We start from the raw sequence: 21,096 nt of genomic DNA on the forward strand, positions 1-21,096 counted from the left end.
TGTAGGGTTAAAGGAAAGAATCTTTCCATTTAAAAGCAAAAACAAATATGGAACATCTTGTTGCTAGCTGAACACATAAATGCAAATGTTTACCCTGCTTACAAACATTCCTAGAAGAGAGACAGGAATTGTTTGCACAGATTCTTTTTTTTTTTTTTTCTTAAAGTACTTTTGAGTAGGGGTTTGCTTCACTCTTTGTTTTATCAGACTGTTTCAGGTCCTGGCAGTCATACTTTTTGGTTAGCTAGGTTACAATCAAAATAGGTAGTAGGTGTTTTCTGTTGAATGATGAAAGGCAACCTAGTGATTATTAAGAAAACTCTGTGGTATATTGAGTGCTGCTGAAAGGTCACATTATAAATAGCATCTGCCTGTCAAGAGAAACCTCAAATTATTGCATGTGGTTTATGCCAGTATGTCAGTTTTCCACATACTAAGTGATAATTTAGAAAGGGAAAAAAGCAATTCACAAAATCTGAATTTAATGTGGATTGTCACATTGCTCTGCACATCTATACAGTATGTATGTAAACTATTAGTAGTAATTTCCCTCAATATTATCTGTGAAGAATCCGGATGCCTTGCAGACTGTAGCAAATTTAATTGTGAGCACGAATGTACGTCTTCATTGAAAGTATTCATTTCTTTTTAATTGAAAATGCCTTTTGTAGCATTCTGAATATTCTCGGCATGATTTTCTAATAAACAAATTCTGTTCATTTCAGTTGCTATATTTCTGAAATCTGAGCCTGAGGACAGACCTTAATTCTTTGTGAGAATGACAGGGGTTCATCAAACTTTGATCTCTAAGGTTTCAAGCAGTCTGAAACCAGCTGCTGCTGGGTTCTGTCAAAGGCAAAGGGGTCAGATTGATCCAGCAAAATACATGTTGACTTGGAAGTGAGGTTAGCAGCTCTGGTTAGATTTTTAAGGTTAAAGATGAGGGCGAACTGTGAATGTAAACTGTCAGGGACGTATCTTCTTTAGACACAAACTGAATTGAAGTGTGTGGGTATGAATCAAGAAATATAGGAAGATTTATGCTGGGTTTGTTATTATAGCTAGAAGATCTTTGCAGTCAGATAGTCTCCCCAATGTTACGGGTAGACTTGATCATTAAGAAACATAATTGTGAGAAATCGGAGCACTTATAAGTTTTTTTTGTTTTATTTTGTTACCATGTCCCTTTCAAAGTGGGATTTTTTTTTCCAGTACCTTCAAAGTAAATAGATATTTTAGTACAATTTCAGCTGCATATCAGATATTCTAAAAATGTTTTTAGTAATTGTAATTTGAGATTAAATGGACTAAAAGCACTGATATTAAAAGCTAGGAAAGAACTTGTTTACCTTCAAAAGGTTTATTGGGACACAAGTTTTGGGTAGTGAGGCTCAGAAATTATTCACTGTTTCAGGACGGCAAACTACTGTATGATTCTGTTGGGTACATTCACCACAGAGCGAATGTCCTTGGATGCAAAGATTGCATGTGTTTAACACACCTATACAGTCAAAAGCTTGGGAGGCTCTATCCTGGCTCTTTTTCTTAAATCTTAGGTATTTGTTCTCAGCCTATGTCTCTGCTTTTCCATCTGTAAAATGAGAAAAATGCCAACGTAGTATTGATATTTACTAGTGGTAAGGCCTTTTTAGACATCTGAATTGCAAGCAGACAGAAGTTCCATAATATTCCATTGTTTATTTGTAATATGGGCTAGAGCACAGTTTATGAATGCAGAGCTGGCAAGAATAAACACAGCCAGTTGTGGCTTAAATAACTTTCCAAGAGTGGCTGCTGTCTTTTGCCAATTAAAGATTACTGTTAACTTCTCCCCAAAGTATACAAATATATATTGTATCTTGGGGAGACAGCTGGGTTTTCAGCTGAGACAGGATACTTTGTGTTGAGGGTGACTCTTATAAATTTTTCTAATATCCTTTCAGTGAATCCAAAGTGCAATTCTACCTGCTAGAGAGCTTGAACCTTCAGTTGTCTGAGTGCTGACTCATGTCAGAGAGTAAAACAGTGCCAGACTGGATCTTCCTTTTAACCCCAGAATCCAGAAAGTTGTCTTTTGCAGCTGCAGATGAGCAAATTAGCATTAGAAATGCCAGAATATGTATTTCTTCCACTGGTTCTCTTATTATAATCTGAGCAGCTGAAAGAATATATGATCTAAAAGTTGGAACATTTTGGTTGATGGACAACTTATAAAGCTCCTGTCATCCAACAGTATATTCAGAGCACATCAGAGAATATGAACCAGTACTGCCTGAAAAACTCTATGTGCAATGCAAACTCAGAACAAGCCTCATTTATGATTATTTCTTTGAAAGCTAAAGTTAAAAGTGAAGCAATGTTATTAAAAGATATTGCTTCTTATTTAAACATGATAGTGTAGTTTTTTTGACATTTTCCACTCCACATAAATTGCAAAGCTAAGCAAGAGAGATCAAAATGTTTGGGGATTAAGCATCCATTTCTCACCTGAATGAATTCTGAGAATCGTGCTAAGTGAATTTGATTCTTTTCAACATAAACTCTTGCAATCAAGTTAAGGGTGATAAAAATTAATGCTATGTAAAATAACCTTTGCTAGTTTTCTTTTGGAGAGAATTCTGAGATCTTTTTCTGATCACTGCTACATAAGTGTTTCCAGATACCATACAGATTGGATAACAAACTGGTATTTTCTGCAGAATTCACGCCATTATTACACAGAGTCCAATGGAGATGAAAACAATTGCATCTAGTGTCCCTTGAGTGTAAGAAAGAAAAGTTATTTTGGTTAAAAAAAAAAAAAAAAGACAAGTAGACTTCTAATTCAAGCAGAAGGAATGGTAGACAGGCATCAGGTACTAAGCAACTTGGTTGAAGTTGATGGCACTGAACAGAGAAAGAAAAAAAAAAAGGTTTCACTTTAAAATATATAATCCAATTACATGATTTTCAAGATGATATTGGACATTCTTTTGTCAGGGGCATCGTCACTACCTGGCATACAGAGCTATGATGTGCTGCAGAAGAAACCCACATTAGGGGTAACCAAAGTAGTAGTAATTTTAAGAAAATTCTACAATGCATGCTGAGAAGAACTTTTTTTTTTTTAAAATGTCATTCCTATTCAAACTAAACAATCCTACAATGAAGCTACAGATGGAAAAAATTATTTCTATGTGGTGTATCATGCAATAATGAAGGTTCGTGTGGCACTGACCTTTTTTCTAATATTTTGAGTAATCTGATTTTACCTGACCTGTACACTGAGGTTCCTTGACAGGTGATTTTGCCCTCCTGTATATTCCAAAGGTGCTCTGCAGCCTCATTACTTCTCACTCTTTTTCCTTGTCTTTATCAGTGCTGTGATCTCTCTTTGCTTGTCATCTCCAGATGTGAATTGTTCTCAGAATTCCAAACTTGTTCATTAATTTTATGTGTAGAAGGGAAAGCATGGTCCAGGTCCATTGACCACAAAGCAGAACATTGCTCACATCTGATTGTCCATTTTTCTGTGCATTTTCAATACAATCAAAATAAGTCTTAGAAAATTGCAGGCCTTTCTAGTTTAGTAAAGCTTTTAAAAAGAAGGGGGTGAGATAGTCATAGTAGTTTTGGTAAGAAAATACAACATTTTTTTTTTTTCCAGGGGTCTGAAGGAATGTTTAGGCTCAAGGGCTCAGTGCCATATTCATTATATAAATGCTATGTGTATTTATTCTGAAATAATGTAGGCCTGTGTTATTTTCCAGTACTGTATCATGTTCCTAATTCATGTCCAGTGTTCTGTTCTCCCAACAATCTTCTTCAGCATTGTTGCTTTCCAAGTTTCCCAGAGAGCATCTGTGTTTCAGATTACATTTTTCAAAATAGATTAGTTGATGTTTTCAGAACAGGGATCTTGTTTTTCTGTACATAGTTCAATTTGTTTTCTCTTACTAGTGTTTGCATATCCCCTCCATTTTAATTCCCCTGTGAATTTCAGTGCTATATTATTTATTCCCCTTTCCAGACCATGTATGAATATATTAAATAAAGATGGACATGTAACTGATAGCTGAAGTTTTCCATCTGAAGCTTCCAACAAACCTGAGATGTTGCAGCTTGGGTCTTATAAACAATTCTCCTTCCATTAGCAGGACAAGCCAATATTCTTGTCCTGAAAAGATATATACAAAATCTCATTCAAGGAAAACTTGTGCAATAAAAAAGTGCTTTACAAACAAGTATTTATTGTACTTATGGCTTTTCTTTTACCCTCCAATTTTTGATAGTTGTTAAAAAAACAAACAAACAAACAACAACAACAAAACTACAACAAGCAAACGTACCCACTATAGCCCTCCCTTCCACATCCCACTCCTTAGTCAAAAGAAAACAATTGGCTGCTAAGCTTGCTTTTCTGGTGGAGCACACTCATTTCTGTAAGGCATGACTTCTGATAATCTGAATTCCACCAAGTCCGTGTGGTGTTATCGGTTAAGCAACTGTTTGTGATGATCAATTTCCATCTGTAGGTCTGCATTAGTGACAAGGGATAGGCAGTCCCTTGAGGACAGTTGAACTGGGTTTTCAGTGACCTTTGCATCTTTTTTCAGCTATTTTAAGAGGAAAGTTTAGTTTAGACGAGACTGTTTTATAGGAGCAGCTTGCTTTTTTGAAAATTACTACCAAGTTTTCACCTCACTTCCAAGATGTTTTAGAATTTGATAATTTTTAGATGATTATTAGGTAGAAAACCAAATAGTATTAGTTTTCTAATATGCTAAGCACTCCATGATTGTGACTGGATATTTAATTGTGAATTTTTTACAAGTCATAATTTTCAAGTACTTCTTACAGGACAATTATCTATCTAAAGTCTCCATTATTCCTAACAGTCCAGTTTTGTTTTTTTTTCTTTTTTCTTGGGTGTTTTTAAATTTATAGCTGAGGATTATTTCAGTGTCATGTGAGCACTGAGATGCTAACAAAACATGCAACTGCTTTTGCTCCCTGTACTGGAGGCAGTATCTAGTAATAAGAAGCAATGGGCACAATACTTAAAATGAATTTATTTTGCTGTCCTTTGAACAGAAGGGAACTTCCAAACAAATGTCTCCTAAATTCCTTCTTCTCACACATCTGGACTTTTTTTGCAGAAAACTCTTTTCTTTTTTTTTCTTTCTTTTTTTCCAGCAATATCCACTTTGAGTTTGCAGTGGAGATTGACCAAAGCAAATACATTTATACTACATTATCTATAGAGAGCATATTCTCTCTGTATGCTCAGCAGTCTCATTACTTTTAACATGCTTCAAGAAGACTGCCTTTTCTCTTAATAGCACTGGTCCATTCTTGTATGTAACTATGAAGGGTATCTGAAACAGCATGTATTCTGTTTGCAATTTTATGAATTTCACTTTGTGTACCCAATTTACGTAGCAAGTTTCTTAGCACTGCTACTAGGATATAACTAGCAAATACCAGATTGTCACAAAGGCAGTGTGAGATGCCTTATCATCGATCTCTCCAGGAAAATCCAGAGGTAACTCACGAGTTCTGAGCTGAACCCTCGGCCAAAGACTCATTTTTGTCCTGTTACTCTGAATAGTCAAATTTGCATCCAAAGTGAGTACACCTACAGATTTTACTATCTTTAAACATCTGTAGCAGGCTTGCTGACTGCACCTTAAGTCTCTTCATAGTGAATAGTTACACATGATTTTTTAAATTACCAAAATTATTAATTACTTTGAAAGATTTCTTCTAGCAGAAGGTAGATAGCTTCTATGCTGTGTGACTGTACGTGCGGTAATCATCTCCCACAGGTCAATTAAATGCTTCAGCGCTTAGTCAGCAGGCAGACACCCGTCACTGCTGCATGTACTTAAGTGGAATGGAAGTTATTGCTTAATTATTCCATTTAAGACTGGATGGAAAAGGGGTCATTACGGGTTTAAAGCTTTACTTTCGATTTATATGGCTTGGAATTCTACTTACAAAGACAAGATCTTTTCTCTTTGCATAAATTAATTTAAAATCATAGACTTTTGAGTGCTCTTCAGAAACTAAATGGGATTCTGATTAATTTTAGTTCTGCAATTGCAGGACTTAGTAATGAACTAAATGTAGACTGAAATCATGAGGAAGCTGAAGAAATCCTGTGAAATATGTGTGGAAGTGTCAGATGGAGCTGCTGAACATGTGTTTCTTTCATATGATGCAACCAAATGTTTAGGTTTCCAGCCTATATAATAAATCGCGTGCAGTGCCTCCCTCAGCCTTCTGCGGCATGTGTTCAAGGTGTGAAACCCATTATTCTAAAAGCTTTAAGTTGTCAGTGGAATTCTAGGAAAGCAGGGAAATACATGGTATTACATTTTGTAAAGAAGCAATCTGTCTGGTTTTGAGTGTCACATTTTTGTGTCTGATTTATTGCCATTGCATCCATGTGTAGAGCTTATGTGCGGCTCTGGGACGCTTGTACTGAGAAATCCAACATTCTTAAAATCAAATAATTGTATAGGATGTCCTTCTGTTTTTAAATAGATTCCTCTTGGGTAAACTCATGGTCATGAATATTTGCTATGTAATCCAAATGTCAGGTGTATGCAATGTAAAATACTGAAAGACACAACAGTCTTACCACTCCAATCTTACTGTTTCCTAGTGAGAATGTTGTATGTGCTTTCTGTTTTCCTGTCTGTATCATACACCTTCCTTACAACAAATATGATCTCTAAAGAAAATAATTCTCAGGAAGGTTGCTGATTTTTCATCAGTCTATCATAAAATTAAAATGAATTTAAATTCTGTGGAGTTTACTATGTATTTACTGAAATTCTTTTCAGAATGTGTTTGAGTTCTGACTATTGAGGCTGTCTTTCTACCTGTTTTTCTTTTGAAATTGTTTATTTAAACTGATAATTTATTTTTAACTGCCTCAAGCAAATGCACAACAAATAGAAATCAGTTTCAAACAATGAGAGGAGTGAAAACAAGTAGGTGCTGCTTTGATCTTGATTTAGGCTGGTTTTGTGAAAACATTGGCTGTTGTTACTTGAGATATCTTATCCCATCTCATCCCAAGTGACAAAATGTTACTGACACTTAGATGGCTAATGTGAGCTCAGTTTTACTGTGTGGTCTGTTATTTCAATAATACACACAAGAATGAGAATATGGTACTTTAAGAACTTCATTTAACAGTGAGCCCAGAGATAATTGGTGACTTTTAGTGCAGATCTTAGAGCAGAGAGTGCTGGGTTGGAGCAGTCAGAAGTGCAACACGGTGTCACTGTAACCACGAGCTGTTGACGGCCACATAGTGTCACCAGGTCAACTACATACTTGCAGTCTCCAGAATGCATTCAAGACTCATTTCGCTTGTCTATAATTTACCCTGCTGCTGGTATATAAAGCTGCACTGTGTGAATGAGCTGCAGCCACGTTTCATAGTGCTTTACTCAAGGAGAAGACACAGAAGTTTGTGAAAAGACCAACCTGTGGAAGAAGGGCTGGAGTCAAGGGGGCTAAATCAAGTAAATGGAAGTCTACAAAGATTAGAGATTTGTTACTTCCCTTTGAAAATACAGTGCCATGGGATTTAAAACAGAAAGTACCTTATATTCAACAAAGCTAAAAGGATTATCTGTGCTAAAGACAAAAAAAGCAAAACAACAAAAAAAAGAAAATAGCTCCATGATACATGACTGGATTCAGTTTGTCTAAATCAGACCACCCAACCAGTGTTCTCCTGCAATAATATCTCATATACTACAAAGTGTGCATATTTACTGTTAACCTCTCACTGACTGTAGATAACATTTTTGGACAGTTGCATGGTATACTGTAGCCCAGTTGCCAATATGAACACTTGAAGATATTTTCTTGAATAATATTGTTGTGGCCACCCGGTGAGCAGCCAACTCTTATCTGTAAAGCCAGTTTGAAGAGCAATGACAGCTCTGTTGTAGATATTAGCTGACACCTTCAAACTAAATCTTTTGCTTCACTGATCATCAGTCTCTGTGTTAAACAAGCCAAAAAAAAAAAAAAAAAGAAACAGATAAAGGAGAGATTTGAGATTACTGTAAAACTGCAACGATAAAAGGATTTGCCAGTTCAAAGTCATCTGCCATTTGCCAAGAATTCAACATAACCACAAACTGATGTTTGCTATACCATCATTTCTCTTTATTTTCAACCAATGTCCTGTGCACCACTCCATGCATAGCAGAATAATCGTTTTCTTTCTAATGCCCAAGGCAGCTGGTGTGTCCTGGGAAAGAAGATTACAACTGCAATGGTAAGACAAGTATCTAAACACATTAAATTTATCTCCCAGTCCTCCCACAATTGAAGAACCTGGCTGTTGAAATTTCAAAACCATGGAAGGGCTGGAGTCGGACTCTGATGGCCTCACATTTATATCATTATCCTTCATGCAAGTCACAGTGTAAGAGAGGGCTCAGGTGGCAAGGACAGAAAAAAATCCTTATTACCTTATCTGCCAATCTCATTCGCACCGGCCTCCTCCTAAGAAGACAGTGCATAATTTGATACTGGTAGAGAAACCCTATTTTAAAACATTTCCTTAGCTGTTTTCTTCCCACTTTACAAGTTTAGTGTATTATTGCCTCTACGGACAAAAGGGTAAATTTTTTAAGCAGTGTATTGTAGTATAAAGATGAAGGCAACTGTGGTCTGCGTATATCCAAGTGGCCTGTGTATTTTAAATCTGTTTATAGGAATAGGAAGACTACCACTGCCTCAGACTGGTTTTCCTTTTCCAAGCTAAAACCTCAGCAAGGTGTTTATTCAGATGTTCCTGCTGACTTGAAAATTTCTTAATCTTTGGACACCAGAGAACACAGAAGGAAAATCTATGAAACAAGTAGCCCAAGGACAACTGTGTGTTTTTTCCATGATGCTTTAGGGGAGTAGATTGTATTCTGGCAATTATATTTTTTCTATGTGTTTTTTTTTCAAAGAATCTTTAAGCGGTGAATGGTAAAATGCAGCAAAACTGTTAAACAATCTAAAGTGAAAATAAAGAGCAGTCTTCCACAGTTCCCTGACTTCATTATCTTTGGATTTTCTGTCGGTGCCTGCTATGGGGTTTCCTTAATAGCTTCTTCAAGGATCTGTATTTTAGGAAAAATGGATGTTCCCTTCACATTGTGTGCCATGTTTTTCATATTGCTGCTAAAAATATAGTATTACTTATGAAGTTATCAAGAACAAAACGGTTAAAATTAATGAAGAACAGGTGTGTTCTAATGCTAAAATACAAAATATATCCACATAAGGTTAATATTTTTGCTAGTGTAGAAACTAGCAAAATGATGAACGCCCAAGCACAAGAAGAAAGGCTATAAAATGGAAAAGCACTCTGCTTGAATAACAGATTGCCCCTATTTTACAGATGGGAAAACTGGGGCGCGCAGAGAACTTAATTGATTTCCCTAGTGTCACCCTATAAATCATTGATGTGACAAGGCCTAAAGCTGGTTCTCTCTGAGAGCTGTGCAGCTAGCTCTGCCTGGCTCTCTCCAGTAAACAGATTTGGAAAGTGTGTTCTCTTCCATGCAATAATTTATACTTGATGCATGAGAAACCTGAAGTATCAGCAGATAATGCTATTTGATCTGTATTTTACAAAGAAGCCCTTCCAGATACTCTGTTCTCCTTGATGTGCTTCTTTCATAAACAGATTTTGTGTTGCCGCCTTCTTTCCCTGTTCTATCTCCTTTCTCTTTGTGTAAATGAAATGGCATATCCTGTCTCCCAGGTTCTGCATTTATTTCATGCTCTCTTGAGTTTGGATCACATAACTCAGCCTCTCTGAGAGGCTAACCTCTTCTTCACTGAAGCTGGGTCATGAATAATTTCCTAGAAAGTGAGGCATTACCTCTTCTTCAACCCTGGAGCAGAGGGAATATCAACTGTGAGCGATTATTACCAGTACCAACCATCTAAAAAGGTAAACCTATGAGTCCTAAAGGCCCCTTCTTAGCAACGGACTCTTTATACGACAGAGAAATTACTATCTGACCTACCAGGTCCCCCCACCTTCCTTACCCCTGTATTATGTCCCTTGTTTTCTTTTAGGGAGTCCCACTTGTTACTGCCTTTGGTAAACACTGGACTCCAGCAGGCACTTTCAGGCTCCTGATGTATGAGGATTGCAAGGTACAAGCAGTAATGAGCCTTTTTATTGCTTGCCTTGCCATCTGGCCTTGATAAAAGGAAATTAAGAACCTGGGACAAACCTTGGCTGAGTTCTTGGTTTGCGAGCATTTCTTTGCCTTTAGAAGGAAGTTCAGATCGCTTGTGGCCCATACTCTGGCTTATCTACCTGCATTGTAGCTTAAAGGAATTTGGAGAAATAGTTGATGAATTTATGGAATGGTCAAAATTTTTATGACAGTTTAAAAACGTGTTTTCAAAGTGCTTCAAGTACAAACATGACCAGTTATACTACCTGAAGAAATTCTGTCTTTGATTATATATAACAGATGAAATGGTGGTTATTTCCTTTATCAGAAGCACTCTTCAGAGATTAACAGTATTCCTCTAACAATATAGCAAAAGCACTACTGGCATTCAAGCATAATTGAATATAGCAAAATCCACTATATAAAATGACAGGGTTTTTTGGCAAACATGTCTGTAAGCTGTTTTAATCTATGATATTGAAAATGAATAAAAAAAGCAATATAAGGATATGCCCAACTTTATGCTGAATTAATTATGAACCTGCTGATAATCACAGTTATAATGTTGGTTTGAAGGTTGAGTGGAGTTTCTGTTTGTTTGGGCAAAAATTGTTATTCCATGACTTCTTTAGGCAAGGAGACTCTTCATTTAATAATAGGCTTTGAACCAAGTATATTAAGAGTCAGAAGTTATCTGTTTTATTATTTATACTCATATAGAATTCTAAGGCTGTTCTAGAAATGTAGGCTTTCCAAGCCATAAGCCATTTTCATGTTGATACTACCTTTTCTAACACTTGTGACAGGCGTACTTATTAATGATAAAATACACAAATAATAAATACTCATGTACTATGCCTATGTAGTTTAAATAATGATGCAAGAAACAGGAGAGCTAGGGAAAGAGATCACCCTGCCTAATTGCATAAAAAGGATCAAAGTTGCAAAAAGTTATCCTGGAGCGTGTGGTGGTCAGCAACATCTGCTGAGTTCAAGGGGCTGTTACAATGGCTTCTAAAGCATGGCATGGGTTCTTCTCACCACCTCGCCTCAGAAGTCCTGTCAGCGGCTGTGATGCCCTCTTGCTATTGGCTACCAGCCCAACCCACTAAAACCAATCTGGAGTCAGCAGAGCTTCCTTTCCTCTCTCATCAGGTGGGGAACATCCCTGAGTGTGCCCCTGGGTGGTAGAAACTGTGCAAATGCTCATAGTTGATCACGTTGCTTCAAACAATACCGAAGAAATTTGATCTCTGATCTTTGGTATCCAAAGCAGTAAATTTACCATATCCCTCACAACATGGAAACATGTTGACCCTGCATCTGAAGCTGGCGACATTACATGATTTACTGAACTCACTGGTGATGGTGATGAGGGTTGGTGGGGTTTGCCCTTTAATTCCACAAAACTGGTGTGAAGCCTTTGTGGTGCCCAGTCCTGTTATCGCCATTTTCTTATTTCAACCACTAATCAAGTCAGGAGCGTAGAATGTTTAAAATTTATCCTAAAATATTGACATTCAGTTCTGGCAATATCAGCTTTGTCCAAACATAAATAGGAAGAAATTATGGCTTTCATTCTTTTGTAATATTTAATAAAGAACAGAGGATCTTAAAAATAAGGGGGGGGGGGGGGCGGGAAGCAATTACATAGACCTTTTCCTTTTGTTTTAAATTTCTGCAATTGTAAATATTTAAACAAAATTTCTCAAACATTAGAATACAGGATTGATGGAAGTTATGGGAGTACAACAGTGATTTCTGCCTAGTGTGCCCCATTCATTAATACATTTCTTTTAATGAATTGTGATTTTTTTCCTCTGCCTCAGATTTTATGAATTTTATGAATTTTGACTGTGATTAATTCCAGGTTACTTACCAAAGGGAATGACTGTAAATAGAAATTTGCAATAATACTTTTTCTTTGGAGAATTGTTATATTTACATGGCACATTCTATTTGTATATGCGGGCTTTTGTCACAGAGGCATAAGAAAGAAGATCCTTTATTTTTGAAGCCCTGTTTCACAGCCATCAACCTCCTTTGAGGATCGTCGGCAAAGACTGTGAAGACAGGCAGAGCCGCTCCTTTCTTTACTATTCAAGGCTGTTGAGCAATGTGTGAAGCTCCCTCTGAATCCCCACTTTCATGTACACTGAAGGCACTTAAAGCTTGTGTCTAATCGTTCCTCTTGCCATAGCCACACAGAGGGTTAAAAAGACCTGTCACACAGTTATTGAAGAATCTTTTTTTCTGTTGCTCTTGTGTTAGCAAAAGCTTTGTGCCATAAGCAGTTTCAGGCCTGCCTAGCTACTGCATTCTTCAGTGGATGTATCCCAACGATTGTATTTGTGTTATTGATAATGTAACTGATACACTTCGAATTTAAAACCTGCTAGGTGAGAACATAATAGTCTGATTAGTGAAGTTGTATGTGCAGAGCTGCAGCCACAATATCAACATCAGCTGTAGTTTTTTAGTAAAAGCTAATTTTTCAGAAGGCTTTATAATATGGTCTTAACACCTGCATTAGAGATTGTAACATTTTACTTGTTGATCCATCTCAATAACTAATTTCACTTGCAATTAAATTGTACAACTTCTTTCAATTTTGTCTCATTAAAATTCAACTACAACCTAGGATGTCGCTGCTCAGTTTGAAAGATTGTAGAATCCCCTAGTGTCTTCCAGTTTTTAAGTATTTCTTATTATCTGGGCTAGATAAGGACTTTTATGGAGGAGAACATTGCACACAGTAGTTTAGGTGTTGAAGAGAAAATAGGAAGTAGTGAGGCCTTTAATTTGATGTATTTCTGATGGCACGCAAAAGGTGGTGTGCTGAGCCATATACAACAGCACACAATTGAGATTTCTACGGTAACTTTATACATAGCAAAGAAGACATAAGAAAGAAAAACTTAGTCCATAGTCACTTTGTTTCTTTTTCCTCCAGAACAAAAGTGATTTATCTTTCAATTTTCTTGAGCTGATGTCTGTTAAATTCTTGTAATGGATAATAGGGAATTGGTCAGAATTATTATTGCAGTATGCCACTAAAGAGATGCAGCTTTGGGTTACCTTTTACATATGCAAATGATCGGCCTACTGCTTACAAATAGTAAAATGTATCACAACTAGTTTGACAGTAGTGACTATTAAATTCTGAACAACATGAAGTCCCACTACATTTATCACTCTTTAATGAATCATTCTCTTTGGTCCCTCTGTAAGCCCTTGATGTGATTTGTCATTCAGCTCTATGCCTCCAGAAGTGTCAGCAGTTCTAGGGTCTTACCTTACTTTGGATTGAAGAAAACCCCTGAAGTGCGTAATTTTTGATCATACATTGGCTACCTTCAAAATAAAAGGAAATAATATAATTATGCTATCCTCATTAACATTATCAGCTTCTGACAATGTTCAGATGCTTTTGTTAGTAGCCTGTGATTCAGGTATGCAAATTGAGTTTTATTATTCTTTTGAAAAGAAAACTGATACATATTTATATCCAGGTTTTTAACTCTTTGAGTTAGTGCCACCATTTTATATTCTATGTTAATTAACTTGCAACAATGTTATGTTACATATTTTGTGTGTTGTTAAATGTATTAATACAGCTTCTGGTGGATTTTGGGTAAGAGTTGGGTTTGTGTTTGCCTACGGGGTCACTTCGGATGTTTGTTTTTTCTGTTTTGTCCCATCTGCTCTTCCTTTGTTCCCAGATGACATGAACAGAGCACATTTGCTTCAGTTGTAGGATGAGCAGAAAAATTACATTTGTATTTTGGAGACAAGCCCAACTTTTTGGAATAGTCTTTTTGGTGTGTGAGATTAAAAAATATCAGGCTATAGATGTATTCCAAGAGCATCCAGACTTGCCGCAAGGATTGCAGTATGATGTCGGGGAAGATGGTGTTGACCACTGACCTGTATCGATGCTGTCTTCAGTTTGTCTTCTGTGTTCTTGCATCCAGAATTTTCACCTACTCCCAAGTTTTTCTTACTTTATCCCATCTGTGAGGAAGGAAGGTGCCATTCTGCCTGTGATTTACTGAAGTTACACTTACATTAGGGCTTTTTATTATCATTGGCAATTCTCTCCAACAGCTGGTGATGCTGAATCTGTGCTGAACACAGTATGACATGGATCTGTGCTACATCAGCGCCCTTCTGACAGAGCCACTGCTGAACGGTTTTCTTTCCATAGAGCAGACAAGACTTTAGTCTGAGAAAACAGATTGGTATTGCAAGTTCCTAAAGTAATTTCTGGAGAAGTTATTTGATAGGGTATTTACTAAGATGATTTATAAATTCTCGTATAACTGATACTTGTCTGGGCTTATGCAGCTGTTAAAAGAGATCACTGAAACAGGAATTGCATATTGTTGCCTTAGCAACTACTACTTCATATTGTGCTTAAATCACTTGGAAATATGCAGTGTATCTTAAGGAATTGCTTCCAACAAAAACAGCCAATCTTAAGTAATTTTAAATAATTTCACAGAAGAAGCTGAAAGGATAGCCTTTCCTAACAAAGACCATCATATTTTTAAGCCAGGTAGCCTCACTTCACCACAGGCTTAGCTTAAAAAAAGGCAAAATAAAATTTAAAGAACCCAAATTTGTTTATTCATGCCACCAGAATCCATGTGATTGCCAAATTGGCTGGAAGTTGCAAATATTTTCAAAAGGTTCCTCTAAAATCCATCTTCCATTCTAGAAGATCAACATTAATAGTATAGTTTCTTATAGTTACACTTTAAATGTCAAGTTTCTTTAAGGGCAGACTGATTTTTGTTTTGTTTGTGGACTGTTGTGGTTATGAAAGGAAAACCTTAAACATACTTTACCTTCTCAGATGTTTCTTGTTCCTGTTTTGGACTGATCTTTTCATTTAGACTTTTTCTGTAGATACTTGACACAGTTTCATGGGGTTTGTTAGATCATCTGAAAAAAAAAAAAAAAAAGAGGGAAGAGGCTTTTGCCAATATTACTTTAAGGCATTTGCCTGAGTGCTCGGGCTATATGATAGTCCCGAAGACTGGCTCTGAATATAGTATTTTATATTGCTATAGCAACTTGCCCAGCTTTATGGTCACTACTCTGTGAGCTGTGTAAAAATCAGAATTGGATTTTGCGCATGTGGAAACAGAATTTCAGAGAGCATAAGGAAACAGCCTTACAGTGCCTTAGCAATGCTGTGCCAGACACAGAATAAAACCCAATTCTGCCATTTCATTCTTGGCGTTTACTGCTTAAGCTCAGGTTTACAACAGAAAGATCCAAGCAAGAGAGACTGCTTTAAGAGGCAGTATATATCTCCCATTTCAGAAAACTTATTTTCCTTTTCTAATATTGTACACAGCTAATAAAATTCAGAAAGATAATATGACAGAGTTGTCAACATGCTATTTTTATTACCCCTTTTCTAGGCAATGAAAAGGAGAGACAAGCAAAAAGCCAAATGAGAGAAAATGAATCAGATATTTTGAGCACCAGTTGTCATTTTTAGGTCACCGCTCGCACGTCTGAATGTAATTTTCATCTGAGCTGCATGGCAGGGTTTGTATGTGCTGGAAGAAGCTACAGTTTCACAGCAGGAGACCAAATCAAAATGAAGCAGTCAGATGCAGGTGCACAGTAATAGAAAGGATCTATTTACCCTGAAGCATGAGCAATGGGCCAAGAAAGCAGAAGCAGTCTACTTCCATCTCTCACCTCCTTCTCTCCCTACCTTTTCCCTCCCCCATAGCTGTGCCAACAAATTCATAAGGGAACAGAAAGAAAAGGTGTTCACTTGCTTTTAACGCGCAGTATTGCCTGCTGCTGAAGGTCTAAAGCCCTTTTTTTATTATGTTGATTGTGTACTGTTAGAACTGGCTGTCTTTAATTTATAGCTAGTCCTTCCTTCCTGCTTGCACAGCCTCAAGCCAGCCTGGAAAAGGGTTGAGTTTGTCCTGTGTGCATCAAGTTCCCTGTGTCCATTTTGAATTCTTGAACGATACTGTGGAAAGAGCGGTATGTCTGAAGCATGTGTGATTAAAACACAACAAAAAGGCAGTTTGCTTAGATATTATTTTATAAATCACACTATTTATGTAATCCTTCTAAAGGAAAATTTCTGCATTTTTGTTTAAAGCTGGGCAGTTTAATAGTGGTGGTTTGACAAAGTCAGCTGTATTGGTTGACAGTGAAACAAGTCACCTTGATGAATGTTGGCTGCTTTTCACTTGGTATTCTGGAGTTCTCTACTTAAGCGCTAAGTACTTTCCTGTGTGCAAAGATGACCACCCAGTGCTGTTTCCAAGGCTGCAAAAAAACTGAGCATTGCAAGTCTGGGAAAAGCACTGACTCATAGCAAGTGTGAAGTGGTAAAATTGAACCGCACTGGACGTAAATAAAAAACAGTCTGAGGCAGATAGCAGGACTTGTAATATCCACTGTCTTTTAAGAGATTTATTTGGAGTTCCTACTTAGCTCTGTGATATGTGTAAGAGCTGGAGAATTTTCTTTTCCTTGCTAATTAGCGGCGTTGTAGGACTGAGTCGGCATTGTCTGGGTTTGGGAGGAAGAAGCAGGAATACATGAAATCCGTTTGGCGAGTTCTGCTGCTCACTCCACACCCCTGCAGTGGTCAAGTTCGCTCTTTCCTTGGGTGTAAAATGGGCCAGACTTGTTGTAAAGATTTATTTGATTGATGCTTGGATGATGTAAAGTATACAGGTCTCTAAATATTAACATCACTCTGCTGCATCTCCATACAGGGCTATGTACTAAACATAACATAATGAAAAGGCGGCACCCATCTGGCATTGGACAGCAGTGGTAGCTTAAGCCCTAGTAAAGTGGGAACTGTCTATGCTGTATGTTAGGAAAGTATTTTTATCCTGGCATAAAAATTGCCTTGCTCAGGAACTGAACTGTTTTAATGTTGCTGCTTTCCAATCTCTGCGTTTAAAACCCCAACAACTCTGTCGAAAAACTGACACGTCCATTCTTTGTCACCAGTATTACCTTCAGAAAGGGAGATGTGTATACACCCTCAGTGTTGAAGGAGCAGCCCTGAACAGCAGAAAAAAAGCACCACAAAGGAGGATTTGGAAAGAGATGTGTTCTGCTATTACCAAAATGGGACCATGTCATAAGTATCTACAAACTTTGTCTTTTTAACATGGAGGTTGTGGAACACCTAGACTCATCTCTCAGGAGGAAAAAAAAAACACCTACAGTGTATAAATAGAAGGCTTAGAGCATGCATAATTATCATTTTCAAGAAATCTTGGTTCTAATTACAGAAGGATTAATGTGATTCAGAAAAAGTAGGTCCAGCAGTTCTTCTCTGCTTTATAGGGAAGGACACATTATCTACATAATTATTAAAATTTTTTTTAAATAACTAGACCACAACTGAAAGACCAGGAGAGAAGTATACCAAAACTGGGGTAGAATGAACACTTTGTAAATTGCTGTTGCTTGAACTTTGTAAAGGTCAAGATACACATGTTTACCAGAAATATTCTGTACATCAGAATAATCTACTAAAATATACACCCGTAAATTGTGACAGTGTATTTTTTTTAATTGCATGCTTTATGATGTATTTAAATAACAAGTAAAGGAAAGCAGCATTTTGTGTGGCTTCCAGGAGTCAGAATCCAAGGTGCTCATTGATTCCACTATGAATTGAAGTCAACCTGAAGGGAGGCTTTGGCAACTGTCTTTGAATGAGTGGAAATGGATGTATGTGCAGTGTGCCTTCTGTGGGAGAAGTACAGAAATACAGTAGTTATTAATATATATATTTTTCTTTTTCAGCCAAAGTCTCTTAAAAAAGTAGCAAAATACAGATAAAAGAAAAATAAGAAAATGGCGAGAAGGATCATGCTCCACATGCCCCGGCTGTAAAAAGTAATGAATCAAACTGGAACAATTACAGTTTTCATTAACAAAAAAAAACCCAAAAAAATGCATTAGGAGCATACATTATCTGAGTATAATTACAGTAAGCCATTGTTGATATTCAGTAGCAATATTCTATCAAAGCATGTAAACACAACCCATCTTTTGCACCCATACTACTGTAGAATTTAAAAATGAGTCTTTTATGTGATTCAGTCAGTTTTGGTTTAAAAAAACAAACCTAATTTGACTTCATCCAAGAAGAATGTTTGACATTTCTTACCGTTCATTTATTTTAGAAAATCAGCCAGCTGGAAAAACTGCTTTTTTATGGTATTTGTTAAAGGAAAAACTGAGCTATGGAATTATCATATCAGAATTTCCTGTAGGATAAATGAAAATGATATAAAAGTTCATAAGTGATTTGGTTGCTAATGCTGAGATTTAGAAACTAACCATTGCAGCGCTTGTTGCATTATTTTCAACAAAAACCAAATTCTCCTTGTGTAAATGATGTGACCAGTCTGTCTTGGGAGGGAGGAGGTTGCCAGGCAAGATTTTGCTGTCATTCATTCTTATTTTCATGCTCTCCTCCATAAAGAAAAAAAAAATCCTGGCTCTATAGGAATCCTTCCAAAGTGAGATGCCAGGGCTGATGTTCCTCAGTTCCCAATGCTTTGTCAGAATTGTAGTTCACTGAGAGCTGGAACTCATGCATACCTATGGAAGCAGATGAAAGAATAGGAATAAAAATAAGATACTGAATTACCTGTGCTGGCACATGCCTGAAAAAAATCATCAAAGGTTATTATAATTATGACTGTTATTAGATATCATGTCTGGTTTCTGCATATTTAAATTCTTTCTGAGAGAGGTGAAACTTAGGCACTTAGAGATCTCAGGGGAATAATTGCAGAAATGATGACATATTCTACTTCTTGAACAAATTTCAATACCAAAGCTGCATTCTGCATACTTACATTTCTTCTTAATTATACTTGGATGCAGGATAGATAGTAATTTTGTGTCTTACAAATGCATGTAGCCAATTAGTCTTGTAGATCATGAATACCCAATGGCATAACTCATTAAATTGAACTTTCTGTTGTTATGGCAAAAGAGTCTGTAATAGCTGAATATTGTTTTTCTGTCTGAGCTCAGCCTTGGCCAATGCTACAAGTCCAATAACTTGAGCAAATGAACCATGACTGGGTTTACCTGCACTCCTTACAGTGTGCCATCTTAGTCTAGTGAGCGTATGTATGTATTGTAAATTGGTATGGGCTGTTCAGCACCTCTGCACTTCTGGTACTCAGTTTTAGTGCCTCAGTTTTGATGCTATGTGACAAATTTTGTCTTCCTCACATTCCTGGGAAACTCTGAGCCCAGAAGCTCTGTCTGACCTACTGAAACATGGAAACCTGAGCTGGTTTTGCCCGTGGAAGCAAAGATAAAAAAAACTGGCAATGTGTCTCTGAAGGAATCACTGCTTATATCAAATGATCAAACACAGGTGGTGTCTTCTTCTTCCTTTTGATTTGATTTTTTTTTAATATCATGCTTGCCGTTCTGTCACCTGAGAGTACGAAGATAACACACATACCTTAGACTACTGCAGAGGCAGGATTCATAGAGATGATGGAGGCAGAACTGTATGACTAGAGAGAACCAGGGAACCACAGGACAGTTGTGGAATGAGTTACGGACCCAGTATTGCTTTAGGCCAGTTTTGCTAAGTTACGATAACGGTAAATAATGAACACAATGCGAGGGCATGAATTAGTGATTGGCCTTGGTGCTTTTACTGGTAACATGTTTCCCCAAGGGTGAGTGTTGCTTATCCAACATTTTGTCCTCCTCTTTTTCGTAATACTGTGTGACATCTGAGACTCTCTGCTGTAGCACTACAGTGTCATACGGAGTTGTGATTTTAAAAGCAATGGTCTGAAATGGTGCAGAAACAACAAACCCCCTCCATTCAGGGAAAATGTTCCCTGTAATCTTATTACTGGCACAGTTATCTCCAGTGCCTTCTTGACATGTATTTGCAAAATTCCTCTGGGGATTTGAATTGAATAACCATTTTCTTGAAAGAAAATAACACCTGTATACATACTGTAATGTAGGTGTAATATTGCTGTTCTTTTTTCTTCATGTTCTTCTTTCTGCTGTTGGCTGTTAGAGAAAATCCAAATCTTATCTTTTGCCGCTTGTACCTTAAAGAATCAAAACGTTATTATCTGATCTGCATCTTCTTGACAATTCACATGGACCTCATGATGGAGGCCTTAAAACTTCTACATACCAGCTACCACTGGGATGTGGTGGCTTTCAGGGAGGGGAGAGGATCTTGAACGCAGCTTTGCTCACAGATACAAAAAGTTTGGAGTAAAATGTGAAACCATTTTTGATTCTCAAAATAGTGACAGCAATAAAAACAGTGAGTAAATTTAACTTCCTAAACAATTGTATTTTGCAGAATGCATTTGTCAAATAGTTTGGAAATAATCCAGGGCACATTTAGATGGAAAAAAAAAAAAAAAGGATATGTGCTCAGACTAAATATCCTGCAAGGTTTGCAGAAATTAGGCTATAAAATTCATTATACAGCTTACAGCTCAGTAGTGGACAAATTCAAAAGTGTTATGTGGGGGATTTTGAATTTTGGGGAAATTCAGATTTTGGTTCATATCTACTTGGCAGCTACATGCCACTGATTTGTCTTGGGGTTTTCCATCCAATTCTCAAATTGGTGCTTCCTTGAAACTTCGGGCATTTGGAAGTTGAGAGGTATTATTGAAACCCTGGGCTTCCTAGGCCAGTGTTTATTTGGCTTTTAGTATCGCTGTGTCTGTGAGTTGTTAAAATCTCTTCTTCATTTGTAATATGCAGTGTTGACTCCACTGTCGTGGAAATGGATGTGATCTCTTCAGTACAGCTTAGTGAAATCACCATGAAAGGATAAAGATATGCCCTATCATTGTCAATAACAAGGGCG

At 37.0% G+C, this 21,096-nt stretch overlaps 1 protein-coding gene across 4 annotated transcripts in view; it reads left to right on the forward strand.

Moving 5' to 3' along the window:
• The window catches only part of CDKAL1 (CDKAL1 threonylcarbamoyladenosine tRNA methylthiotransferase), a 414,630-nt gene that overhangs the window by 361,850 nt on the left and 31,684 nt on the right, over nt 1-21,096 (forward strand). The gene's annotated exons all lie outside the window — the stretch shown is intronic.

The sequence above is a fragment of the Patagioenas fasciata genome, chromosome 2, assembly GCF_037038585.1.
Source record: "Patagioenas fasciata isolate bPatFas1 chromosome 2, bPatFas1.hap1, whole genome shotgun sequence".
NCBI lineage: Eukaryota > Metazoa > Chordata > Aves > Columbiformes > Columbidae > Patagioenas > Patagioenas fasciata.